At 47.3% G+C, this 13,426-nt stretch overlaps 1 long non-coding RNA gene across 1 annotated transcript in view; it reads left to right on the top strand.

Annotated features, from left to right (window-relative positions):
* Positions 1-11,039, top strand: part of LOC139185791 (uncharacterized) — an 86,201-nt gene extending 75,162 nt beyond the window's left edge. The window contains exons 2-3 of the long non-coding RNA XR_011569296.1: positions 6,475-7,425; positions 8,686-11,039. This is a non-coding gene — a long non-coding RNA (uncharacterized lncRNA). The remainder of the gene's footprint in view (positions 1-6,474; positions 7,426-8,685) is intronic.
* The last annotated feature ends 2,387 nt before the right edge of the window (positions 11,040-13,426 follow it).

The following is a 13,426-nucleotide window of genomic DNA, read 5'->3' on the forward strand; positions in this document are numbered from 1 at the left end:
AAGTGGCTAAACTGCCTTTTGCCAATGTAATGAAATGAAAAACAGACACTTGGAGAGCTGGGTGGAGCCTGGGACATGCTTGTCTTGGATTGACAGGGCTGAGGGACAGAGGGAGGGGGCATCCGACCGTGAATGAGCCTGGCTCTGCAGTGCGGACTGTGTGCAAACTGCACAGGCAGACTGAACAGTAATGTCGTTCAGTCCCTAAGCGTGTCTGACTCTTTGCGACCCCATGGACTGCAGCACACTAAGCTTCCCTGTCCTTCACCACCTCCCAGAGTTTGCTCAAACTCATGTCCACTGAGTCAATGATGCTATCTGACTATCTCATCCTCTGTCACCCACTTCTCCTTTTGCCTTCAATCTTTCCCAGCATCAGAGTTTTTTCCAATGAGTCAGCTTTTCACATCAGGTGGCCAAAGTATTGGAGCTTCAGCATCAGTTCTTCCAGTGAATATACAGGGTTGATTTCCTTTAGGATTCACTGATTTGATCTCCTTGGTGTACAAGGGACTCTCAAGTCTTCTCCAGCACCAACAGAGGCCTTGGTGAGAAAATAAAGGCCCAGGGCCTCTGCATCCCGGAGCTTGGAGTTTGTAAATGACTGCTGGTGTGTACAAACTGAAGGCTTTGCTAGGTCAGCCGGAAATGCCTAGTTAGGGCATGTGGGATGAGCCTGACTGAGTTGTCAAGGGATGCTTCACAGAAAGAGAAACAAGGGGTCTTACAGGGTGAAAGGGAATCTGAAAGGAGAGGGCATTGCAGGCTGAGGAGATGTCCAGTACCGAGGCCTGAGAGGGTTCTGCAGGCTGCAGAGGATCCCCTCACACAAACCACCTGGAGTTGGTAAATTCAAAAAGACAGGAAGCAGAAGGGTGGTTATCAGGGTCTGAGGAGGGGGATGGGGAGTTAGTGTTTAATGGGTATAGTCGCAGTTTTGCAAGATGAACAGTTCTGTGGATTGATGGTGGTGATGGTTGCTGCTGCTGCTAAGTTGCTTCAGTCGTGTCCGACTCTGTCTGACCCCATAGACGGCAGCCCACCAGGCTCCCCTATCCCTGGGATTCTCCAGGCAAGAATACTGGAGTGGGTTGCCAGTTCCTACGCCAATGCATGAAAATGAAAAGTGAAAGTGGAGTTGCTCAGTCGTGTCTGACTCCTAGTGACCCCATGGACGGCAGCCTACCAGGTTCCTCCGTCCATGGGATGTTCCAGGCAAGAGTACTAGAGTGGGCGTCCATGGGATGTTCCAGGCAAGAGTACTAGAGTGGGTTGCCATTGCCTTCTCCAGGTGGTGGTTGTACTCCATTATAAATGTACTTAATGCCAGTGGATGAAGAGTACACCATTTAAAAATGGTTAAGATGGAATATATATATATGTGAAAAGTGAAAGTCGCCGAGTCGTGTCTGAGTTTGCAACTCCATGGACTGTAACCCACCAGGCTCCCCTGTTCATGGGATTCTCTAGGCAAGAATACTGGAATAGGTAGCCATTCCCTTCTCCAGGGGATCTTCCCAACCCAGGGGTCGAGCCCAGTCTCCTGCATTGCAGGCAGATTCTTAACTGTCTGAGTCACCAAATATATATATATATATATATATATATATATATATATATATATATATGTAGGATGTAGGATTGGGCTTCCCAGGTGGCACAGTGGTAAAGAATCCACCTGCCAATGCTGGAGACATGGGCTCAATTCCTGGTTTGGGAAGATCCTGTGGAGTAGGAAATGGCAACCTACTGCACTATTCTTGCCTGAAAAAGTCCATGGACAGAGGAGCCTGTCAGGCTTCAGTCCATGGGGTCACAAAGAGTTGGACATGACTGAGTGGCTAAGCATACACACACACACACACACATATTGGGTCAGCCAAAAAATTCATTTGGTTATGGAAAGGTTATGGAAAAACCCAAACTTTTTGGCTGACCCAATATATTATTCCCAAGCATGGAAGTTGCTTGGTCCAGGGTGTGGCACTGAGCAAGCCCTTTGGAGAGCTGTGTGTGTGTGTGGCAGGGGGGGCAGTGGAGGTTCTGTGGGGTAGGAGTGGCCTGAGATAGACTCAGGGACAGGTTATGAGCCAGGCCTTCTGTGCCAGGCCAGGGAAGGGCTCAGCAGGGTGTGCCCTGCTCTTGCATCTTGGAATGATCCTCTTGAAGCTGTGTGGAGGGATTAGAGCTGATATCAGGGCACCAGTTAGGAGACTGTCCAGAAAATGATTCTGAAGTCCTGACTGGTAAGTCAGACAAAGCCAAGGGAGACACCAGGGTTCAACAGGGCAGCATTTTGGTGTCTATATGGATGTATGATCCTGAGAACCTCAAGAAATATGTTAAGAATGACACTCAAAGTTCTAGAGATAGGAGAAGATGTTTACACTATTTAGAGAGCCAGGGAAATGCAGAGCCCCATCCAGTGATGAAGCCCATGGGCTGTAATCTGACTTGGAATTGTAAGCAGTGGTGACATATTTCTAAGGAAGGCAGACCCCTTCTTAACTTACAGTGACCCTGCAGGGGCAGACACAGAGGGTTGAGGCATCCTTTCAGAGTTGTTGCTCAGTTGCTAAGTCATGTTCGACTCTGATCCCCATGTAAGGTAACACTCCTGACTTCCCTATCCATCAGTATCTTCTGTAGTTTGCTCAAACTCATGTCCATTGAGACAGTAATGCCATCCAACCATCTCATTCTCTGTAGTCCCCTGCTCCTCCTGCCCTCAATCTTTCCCAGCATCAGGGTCTTTTCCAATGAGTTGGCTCTTTGCATCAGGTGGCCAAAGTATTGGAGCTTCAGCTTCAGCATCAGTCCTTCCAATGAATATTCAGGGTTGATTTCCTTTAGGATTGACTGGCTGGATCTCCTTGCTGTCCAAGGGACTTCCAAGAGTCTTCTCCAGCACCACAGTTTGAAAGCATCAGTTCTTTGGTGCTCAGCCTTCTTTATGGTCCAACTCCCACATCTTAAAAAAAATATCAAGGCCCTGCCTGGGTGTCACCCCTAGAGATTCTGACTGACTTGGTGTTGAGTGGGGCCAGGTGACATTAATATGCAGACATCAGCAATGAGAGCTGTGTAACACCTGGCTGGCTACCTGTCTCTGTCAGGGTTGAACCCCATCTGCCTGGTTTATGGCACATGCTCTGCCTTGACATCTGTTGTGTTGGCCCAAGGAGACAGGACAAAGGAGAATGCTGCTCTTGGTATGTCATTGGGTGGTGTATTTCTGGCAGGCCAGGATTTAAAAGCTTCAGGTGAAGAGTGAATTTTCTGCTGTTTCTTTCTTCTGTCTCCAGTCTATCTGGGATCTTAATGGCCCATGATGACATCATGTCCTGGCAGTCACTAGATACCCATTAGGCTTTCCCAGTGGGTGTGAGTTCCTGAGGCTAGGGGGCATTTCTGGGTGGTAGGGTTACATAGCAGCAGGCTGTGTGGAATCTTGGTCCTGCCATAGTTCTGAGCTCTTAATGTGGAGATTCACAACTTGGACTTTCTCTTCTGCTTCTGGTTTGAGATGAGGTAAGACAAGTGTATAAAGTCATTAGGAAAACTAGCAATTAGAAAGAGATCTAGTGTCTGAACTGTGGGAGAAGTTCCATGGGCAAGGGCATTGGGGAGACCAGTGCAGTCATGGAAGGTGCCACAGAGGAGGTAAGACTTGAGTTGGAAGAACTTAGCTAAAGGGGTCAATAGAAGGTACTCTTTAGCAAAGGTGGGTGTAGATGTTGAAAGAAGAGATGACAAAATTATGAACAAAGATCAGCTATTAGGATCCAAGTAATGTAATGAGGGGCAAGCATGTTTGACTTTCTTCTGATGAATTCCACCCTGGGATTCTCTGGGCAGAAATAAAAAAATTTTTTATAGTTCTCAAAAAAGAGGTCCCCAGACCAGAATCATTAGCATCACCTGCGAACTTGTTAGACCTGCACACTCTCAGGCCCCAAACTACTGAATCAAAACAAACTCTGGGGGTTAGGTCCAGTAATTTCTACCTTTCCAAGACCTCCTGAAGCTCACTTGTTTGAAGGCCACTGTCCCTCTTGCCTGGAAAATCCCATGGATGGAGGAGCCTGGTAGGCTGCAGTCCATGGGGTCACGAAGAGTCGGAAACAACTTCACTTTCACTTTCACTTTTCACTTTCATGCATTGGAGAAGGAAATGGCAACCCACTCCAGTGTTCTTGCCTGGAGAATCACAGGGACGGGGGAGCCTGGTGGGCTGCCGTCTATGGGGTTGCACAGAGTCGGACACGACTGAAGTGACTTAGCAGCAGCAGCAGCAGTCCTGCTCTGCACCCTTATCTGCTAGGTGGTCTCTGGTTATTATTTTCAGAGACAAGGGACATGTTTATTCTGGGATATGTCACAGCCCTTGCAGTGGTCTATGGTTGGGTGATTACTGACCTTTTGTCCTGTCCAAGTGATACAGAGTCAAATAGTTGACAGACTCTTGTTTTAAAAGAAATATTTTAATTTTATTGGAGTATGGTTGATTAACAGTGTTGTGCTAGTTTTAGGTGTACAGCAAAGTGATTTAGTTACACACACACACACACACATGTATGTTCCTTCTTTTTTTAGATTCTTTTCTCATAGAGCTTATTACACAATATTGGGTAAAGTTCCCTATGCTATCCAGTAGGTCCTTGTTGATTGTCTATCTTACGTATAGTAGTGTGTGTATGTGTTCATCCCAAGTTTCTGTTCTATCCCTCCTCCCATTTTCCCCCTTTAGTAGCCATAAGTTTGTTTTCAATATCTGTAAGTCTACTTGTGTAAGTTCACTTGTATCTTTTTTAAAACTTGGATTCCATATATGAGTGATATTTGTCTTTCTCTGACTTACTTCACTCGGTATGATAATCTCTAGATCCATCCATGTTGCTGTAAATAACATTACTTTATTCTTTATTCTTTTTCGTGGCTAAGTAATATTCCATTGTATTTATGTACCACATCTTCTTTATCCATTCCTCTGTTGATGGACATTTAAAGTAACAGACTCTTACTCGTGTACTTGGGCGACATTTATTGAACAGCTGCCGTTTCCTAGGTGCCACTCTATGCTCAGACCTGGGAATGCAGAGGTGCACTAAATCAAGGTGTGTACTTCCATGAAGCTTGTGTTCTTGCTGAGGCACAATCCAATTAAGCATAAAAATACCTAGTAGTTCTAGATTTGAGGAGGAAAAATATAAGTGATGGGGAAGGGTCTTTTTTGGACTGTGATTAGACAAGATTTATCTGAGGTGATACTCAAGCAGAAAGCTGGTTGAAATAAGGGAGAAAGCTACATGAACTTGAGGGAGATTGCCCCAGGAAGGGGGAACAGAAGTGCCGAATCCCTGAGGTCCCTGAGGTAGCAACAGAATGTTCTAAGAAGAGAATGGAAGCCAGTGCAAGGGGGAGAGAGGCAGTACTGGGAGGCAATGGCTGGATCAAGGAAGGCCTTACTGATCCTATTCAGGTGACTTGCCTGGGAGTAAGGGCAGCCTGCTGGAGGGTGTTGGTTTGCATGATGTGTGTCTCTCTGAACAAGAATCACTCTGAAGAATGGACCATTCCATAAGAGGAGAAGCAGGGAGGCAAGTTAGAAAGGCATTAGAATAATCCGTGTGAGAGATCTGGTATAGAGGTAGAAGTAAAAAGTAGTTTGATTCCAGGTGTTTTGAAGGAGGGAGCAAGAGGCCAAGTGGATGGATTCCTCTGGGGTGGAGAAGGCTCAACAATGGCTTCTGAGTTTAGGTGACTGGAGCCCTCCTTTTCTCTAGTCTGAAGGCCTCTGTCCTCCTGCAGTTCCACACCCACAGGAAGGATGGTAACAACCCAGAAGGGTTCCTTTCTCTCAACTCCACATTGGCCATAAGAGGCTGCCTCATAAGCTTTTTTCCTTATAAATGTCATGATTTTCCCATAACTGAACTGTGTTCTCAAGGCTATAGCTAAGTTTCTGAGTGCCGCCCCCATCCACTCCCAATAGAATAAAAACAGCTGTGAGAACATAGAAAATCATGCTATGGATTAAACCTTGCCTAAAACCCTGTGAAGCACAAATGGAGTCTTTTTTTGGTTTGTTGTTTTGCTTTTCTTGCAAAGTCTTAAAGTTTTTTTTTTTTTTTTTAACTTTTACTTTGTATTGGGGTATAGCTGATAATCAAACAATGTTGTGACAGTTTCAGGTGAAGAGTGAAGGGACTCAGCCATACATACACATGTATCTATTCTCTCCCAAACGCCCCTCCATCCAGGCTATCACATAACATTGAGCAGTGTTTCACGTGCTATACAGTAGGTCCTTATTGGTTATCTGTTTTAAATGTAGCAGTGTATACATGTCCATCCCAAACTCCCTAACCTTCTCCCACATCCTTTCCCCAGGGGAAGCGTAACTCCCTTCTCTAGTCTGTGAGTTTCTTTCTCTTTGATAAATTTAAGTTCATTTGTATCATTTATTTTTAGGTTCCACTTATATGCAGAGTACATCATGAGAAACGCTGGACTGGAAGAAACACAAGCTGGAATCAAGATTGCCGGGAGAAATATCAATAACCTCAGATATGCAGATGACACCACCCTTATGGCAGAAAGTGAAGAGGAACTCAAAAGCCTCTTGATGAAAGTGAAAGTGGAGAGTGAAAAAGTTGGCTTAAAGCTCAACATTCAGAAAACGAAGATCATGGCATCTGGTCCCATCACTTCATGGGGAAACAGTGGAAACAGTGTCAGACTTTATTTTTTGGGGCTCCAAAATCACTGCAGATGGTGACTGCAGCCATGAAATTAAAAGACGCTTACTCCTTGGAAGGAAAGTTATGACCAACCTAGATAGCATATTCAAAAGCAGAGACATTACTTTGCCAACAAAAGTTCGTCTAGTCAAGGCTATGGTTTTTCCTGTTGGTCATGTATGGATGTGAGAGTTGGACTGTGAAAACTGCTGAGCGCCGAAGAATTGATGCCTTTGAACTGTGGTGTTGGAGAAGACTCTTGAGAGTCCCTTGGACTGCAAGGAGATCCAACCAGTCCATTCTGAAGGAGATCAGCCCTGGGATTTCTTTGGAAGGAATGATGCTAAAGCTGAAACTCCAGTACTTTGGTCACCTCATGCGAAGAGTTGACTCATTGGAAAAGACTCTGATGCTGGGAGGGATTGGGGGCAAGAGGAGAAGGGGACGACAGAGGATGAGATGGCTGGATGGCATCACTGACTCAATGGACATGAGTCTCAGTGAACTCCGGGAGTTGGTGATGGACAGGGAGGCCTGGCGTGCTGCGATTCATGGGGTCGCAAAGAGTCGGACACAACTGAGCGACTGATCTGATCTGATCTGATCTGAGGATATCAGAAACAGCAGTCTTAAAGACAAGGAAACTGAAATTCAGGGAGTGAAGCTACCAGCCTGATAATAGGTACCCCTTAAGAGAACTTCCTGCCTGCTAGGGAGCTTTGGATGGTCGTGTGTGTGTGTGTGTGTGTGTGTGTGTGTGTGTGTGTGTTTTACCACCACCAAAGAATTCTCCACACCAGCTGGGTGCCTACAATTCAACTCAATTCTGAAACTATCTACCCAGAGACAGCATCAGATGCCGCTGGTTAAGGGCTCTGTCCCACACGTCTGCCCTCACTTCAGAGGGCACAACTCCGAGTTGTTCTTTGTGCCTTTGGTTTACGGCCTCTACACCAGAGGTTCCCATGACCCCTCCCCAGGTTTGATTAATTTGCTGGAGTGGCTTATCGAACTCAGAAAAAGGCTACTGATGAGATTACTGGTTGCTGTAATCTAATTACAGTAAGCTGGTTACTGTAACTCAGGGACAGCCGCATGGGAGAGATGCATAGGGCAAGGTGTGGGCAAGGTGCACAGAGCTTCTGGCTCTGAGGGTGCTACTCTCCCAGCGCCTCCGTGTGTTCTTTCCCTGGAAGTTCTCTGCATCCCACCCTTCTGGATGTTCTTGGAGGCTTCACTACATAGCATGAGTGACTAAGTCAAGGGTAACTAAACTCAATGTCCAGCCCCTCTTTCTTCCCCAGAGCTCCTGTGGCGGGACTGAAATTTCCATTCTTCTAATCACCTGGTTGGTTTCCCTTAGAAACCAGCCCCCATCCTTAGGTGCTTTCTAAATGTCATTAACATAAAAGACACATGTATGAGTCTCTTCACTTAAACTCCAGGGTTTTAGGAGCTCTGTGCCATGAGCGGGGAAGATCAAATATACAATTATAAATTACAGTATCACAGGTGGAAAAACGGCTGAGCTTGGTGTAGCCCTTATACCTTCTCAGGTTGTCTTCCTGCTGAGCATCCCTGTCCCCACCCATCTAGTCTGAGCAGGTACCAGAGCTGCCTTGCAATGTCATCTATGAAGATGCTTTTCCCCTGTGAGTGCCTTCATCCTTAATCCCCCCATGTCCCTCCCCTTCGAGGGAATCAGTCCTAACTGCCAGCTGAAGGGAGCATCATCTCCCACAAGTTGGATGTGATGTCTTTTTGCTCATATCTTTTAAACAAGCTCTCCTCACATCTTCCCGTCAACAGCTTAAAGGTGCTAGTCTCCTAGGCCAGGCACAGGAAAAGTATGAAAAAGAAAACTATGAGCTTTGCTCTTCAGAGCACTCAGTTGGACAGGGTTTCTTCCCAGTGCCTCTAAGTGGTTGTTTTTCTCTTGTAGGACTTGGAGCTTCTTGGACAGAAAGGCCACATTGTCCTGAAAAGCCAGATGGGTGAATTCTCCAACCTGATGATACAGAGTCAGTGTCCTCAGAACATCTGATGCAGCCGGACCGTCTGGCCCCCAAAGTCCCTGTCAGTGGCTTTATGGTCACAGGAAATGATGACTGTGGGGTGAGTTCCTACAAGATTGTGTTTTGGGGGGGTTTCCCCTATGGCAGAAAGCAAGCTGGTTCCTGCCTGTTGGACGAAAAGGGTGCATGTTGACGTCACTCAAGCTCTGGCTGTCCTGTGGTCCCGCTGTCTCAGCACTGTGCTTGAGGAGGGAGAACGAGGCCTTCCAGGGGAAGTGTTATGTCTTTCAAGATCCCAGAGCAGATTCAGGGCAAAGGATTGTGAAGCCTTACGATCAGTCTCCTGTCCCTTTTCAGAGACCTTCCTCCAAACCTACTGCTAGCATCACTGGGCCATAGACTCAAGCAGAGAGGAAACTTGGTGTTTCCGGAACAATTCTCTTCATGTTCCTCAGCAAACCTGCAGAAGATGACATCCTGGTCACCACATCACTAGAAGCAAGTGTGAAGGATTTTAGAAAACAGCCTCTGCTCCAGCCCCAGTGGAAACAGCCGTCTCTGATCCGAGGTGGCCAGAGAACCCAGAAAAAATAGCCTTTCCCGGCCCTCAGCCGGTGAAGCCCTTCCAGCACTGCAGTTCCTATAAGAAGCTCCCTGGCAGCCACTCACCGGGCAGTTTGGTCCTCCTCTGTAGGATGGAGAAGCCTAGAAGGCACTTCAGAGGATGGGGTCAGCCAACCACTTTCTCCCAGCCCTTCCCAGGTGGTGAAGAGCAATCCTGGAGGATGCCAGCAAATGAACAAATGCCTGTCCAGACAAGAGTCTTTCCCGGTGAAACACCATGCTTCCTATGGAATAAAGGGCAGGCGTGGCTGCTGAGGCCCAGCAGTCCTTAGAGGGCAGGCCATCTCTCTCCCTGTCATCACACAGCGTTCTCACCTTGCCAAGTCCTCTTTTCCTGTGTCCCAAGCTGAGAGCTGTCTGGCTGACTCTGGGGAATTCTTGCTGTTCCTGCAGACACCCCAACTTCTGCATCGAGGTCTTGGCTAAGTGCTGGGCTCATCTTCAGCGAGGCAGGGGTCACCTTTGCAGGTGGCTGCATCTCCGGGTGGTGAAGCGTTGTTACCACCTACTCTCTCCATGGTCTTCAAGTGACTCCCTCTGAAGCAGTCATAGCTTGTCCCTTGGATGGCCTTGACCTCACCCCTTCCAGAGCCAGGACAGACAGCCTGCCCCTGAGTGTCTCCTCATGGAACCATGGGCATCTTATAGAAAGAGACCCAATATACATTTCCTGGAGTCCAGAGGGGCTGGCCACAGAGCCACTGGAGGGCTGGGCCAGAGTGAGGGCCCAGAGTGAGGGCTGACCACAGCCCGCACCAGGTTCTTCTAGCTACCACTGCCCCTCACTGGGGTTCCTGCCTTCGCCGACCACAGAGGTTCTGGGACACCAGGGAGGCCACCTGGACCAGCTTCACGGCCAGTGTCAGGTTTACAGTTGCCTTCAGATGCCTTGAGACTGGAAAGGTCTCAGACAGAGACTGAGTCCGGCCACACCCTAGGTCTGGGCCCGTCAAGGAGAGAGCATATGGCTGCTGGCCTCACTGCTGTGTTCCCTGGGAGCTGCCATTCAAGCTTTCTGCGACTTAACACTTTCCTTTTGTAGACCTCACTGGTTTTCCTGGCTCCCTCTCCAAGTCTGGCCAGAGCAGAGCTGGCATCTAGAAGTTTATTTTTTATTTTTTAAAAAATGTTCAGTGTTCTTTGCAGTTTCTTTTTTTCCAAGTAAATTAATTTATTTTGGCTGTGTTGGGTCTTCGTTGCTACGCGTGAACTTTCTCTAGTTGCAGCGAGGGGGACTACTCGTCATTGTGGTGCGCAGGCTTCTCACGTGGTGGCTTCTCTTTTTGTGGAGCATGGGCTCTAGGCACACGGGCTTTAGTAGTTGCCGTATGTAGGCTCAACAGCTGGCTTCCTGAGCTCTAGAGCACAGGCTCAATCGTTGTGGTACAGGGCCTTAGTTGCTCCACAGCATGTGGAACCTTCCCAGGCCAGGGGTTGAGCCGGTGTCCCCTACATTGGCAGAAGGCTTCTTAACCACTAGACCACCAAGGAAGCCCCCATATAGAAATGTGGTAAGTGCTTCCTGGCCTGAGCCTGAGGAGGCAGTTTCTAGTGGGGCGGTGGCTGGTCCTCGCTACTTGAGGAGGAGTGGGAACTTGCTTCCCACCATCCTAGGAGAGAGAGCACAGAAGTAGCAGGACTCCTTAAAGGAAGAAGACTGGATGGCGCTCTGTGCTTTTTGCTGCTGAGATAGTTTTCTGGTTCTGTTGCATAGCAAACTGTCCCAAAACTTAGTGACTTAAAGAAATAGCCATTTTTTTCATTTCATTTTTGTGGGTCAGAAATTTAGGCAGGTCTCAGCTGAGTGATTCTTGCATTCCATGTGGGATTTACTGAAGTTTCTTGGTGGTATTTAGCTGAAACTTGGGCTGGTCTGAAGGGTGCAAGATGTCTTTACTCATAGGCATTCATAATATGAATGTTAGGGGGACAGCTGGAGGGCTAGATGCAACGTGTCCTTGTTTATATAGTCCTGAGAACTCTTTAGTCAGATTTCTACAAGGTTGCTGGATTTCCCCTGAGACCAAGAGACCAAGATAGAAGCTGAATAGTCATGAGGTAGCTTCAGGTGTCATGCCGTGTGACTTCCGCCGTGGCTCATTGATCAAGTTGGTCGCTGAAGCCAGGCAGATGCAAGGGGAGAATAATAGGACTCTATCTTTCAGTGAGTGGAGTAGCAGAGTCTTTATGGTTACCTTTAAAATTTTTTTTATTTAATTATTTGGCTGTGCTGGGTCTTAGTTGCAGCATATGGGATCCAGTTCCCTGACCAGGGATTGAACCCGGGCCCCATGCATTGGGAATGTGGAGTCTTAGCCACTGGACCACCAGGGAAGTCCCTATGGCTACATTTAATGACTAATTTATGCATCTTGAATCTATGGATGCATGTTTTTTTGTACATTCAAGAAAACTTGCAGCAATTTCTTCCTCAGCTGCACATGGGATCCTCCCAGACTAGGGATTGATTGAACTAGCATCCTCCACACTGCAAGGCAGACTCCCAACCACTAGACCACCAGGGAAGCCCTGTCCCACTCCTTTTTATCCTCTAGGTCTCAGCTCAGATGCCACCAACAGTTATGGTCACATTACCCTGTTCAATTCTATCAGAGCACTTATTGCTATCGGCAGTTTTCTTGTCTTTCTCACTGGAATCCAAGTGTCACAAAGGCATGTCCCCTGACTTGTTCACTTGTGTATCCCCAGGTCCCAGCAAGTTCTGGGCATATGGCTCATATCCGTTGCATGAATGCTACCTCTCCTTGGAGTATCTTTTGTAGGAACTGCAGGAAATACAGTGATAAAGATTGAAGAATAGCTTATACTTTTAGACTTTATGGAATCTTAATGAGGGAGGGCTTTGAGTAACGGGAAGTGTCTTAAAAAATGCTCTAGAAGTATTTTCTCAGTTCTAGGGGGCCTTTTTTATTTCCATTAGTAGGGATCCACTGAGTTGAATGAGTACCAGTTATTCTTTCTCAAATACCTTACAGAAAAATAGATGTATTTATTCCAGCTTTTGAACCCCCTCCATCCAACTCTGCCAAGTCATTAGGTTTTAGAATCCCAGATTTAAGTTAAACTTCTTTCTCCAAAGCCCATGGGCTGAAGTTGGTGGGTTATTGGGGCTGGTGGAGCCCAGGAACCTGATTCTGCTCTAAGTGAGTAAGTGCTGGGTACCCTGGGTCCCTGGAATGTGGGGGTGTAGGTGGGAGTCCCTCCACTGGAGTGACTGTGTCATCAATGGGCAGGAAGCCTGGCAGATGCCCGACAGCCCTGTGACTTGGACATTCTGGGTCTGCCAAGTGTTCCGTAGGGTTTTTACTGCCCCATGACTCACGGGGCAAAAAGCAACTTGTTAATGTTTAAAATAAGACAGCATTATTCATTTCCCGTCAGGACCTGTATGTGAACAGTGAATGCACATCTGTAGCTAGAGGTGCTTGTTCTGGGAGGGTGTTTACGGAATTTCATTCCTGAGTTGGCTCTGCCTGGAATGAACCAGTTTCACCAAGCAGAGAGTTGTTCCTAGGGAGACCTTGAACTTAGCCACAAGACTGCACAAAACCTCAGTTTGTTCTTGATGGTATCTTCCTCCCTCCCTTCCACTGCCCTTCTCTGCCTGCTCTGGGCTCACAGGGCAGGTGGCCCTGGAACCTCTGAAGCTGGAGGGCAGTAGCTCACTGAAGGTGGTCATAGCCCGGGTTCTTGCTGCAGCTGCTGGAAGAGCTGTTGACTAAGATCTCAGGAGGAGGCCTTTCTCCTGGTTTATCAGTAACTTCTGGGCTTTTGTAATCCTAAGCATTTTCATTTCAAGGAAAGCTGTTAAGTCCAATCAGGAAAGTAAAAGGCAGGGGAAGAAGGAAAAAGAGTTGGATGGTTGTCAGCTCTTATGTCTGCCAGGTGGTGTGAGAAGGATCTAGGAAATATTGAGTGGAAACTCCATTCTTTTCAGGAATTTAATCACTGAGCTGTGTCAGTCAGAGTTCTTGTTCAGTTGCTAAGTCATGTCGGACTCTTTTGCGACCCCATGGACTGTGG

The sequence above is a fragment of the Bos indicus genome, chromosome 11 (assembly GCF_029378745.1).
Source record: "Bos indicus isolate NIAB-ARS_2022 breed Sahiwal x Tharparkar chromosome 11, NIAB-ARS_B.indTharparkar_mat_pri_1.0, whole genome shotgun sequence".
Classification (NCBI taxonomy): Eukaryota; Metazoa; Chordata; class Mammalia; order Artiodactyla; family Bovidae; genus Bos; species Bos indicus.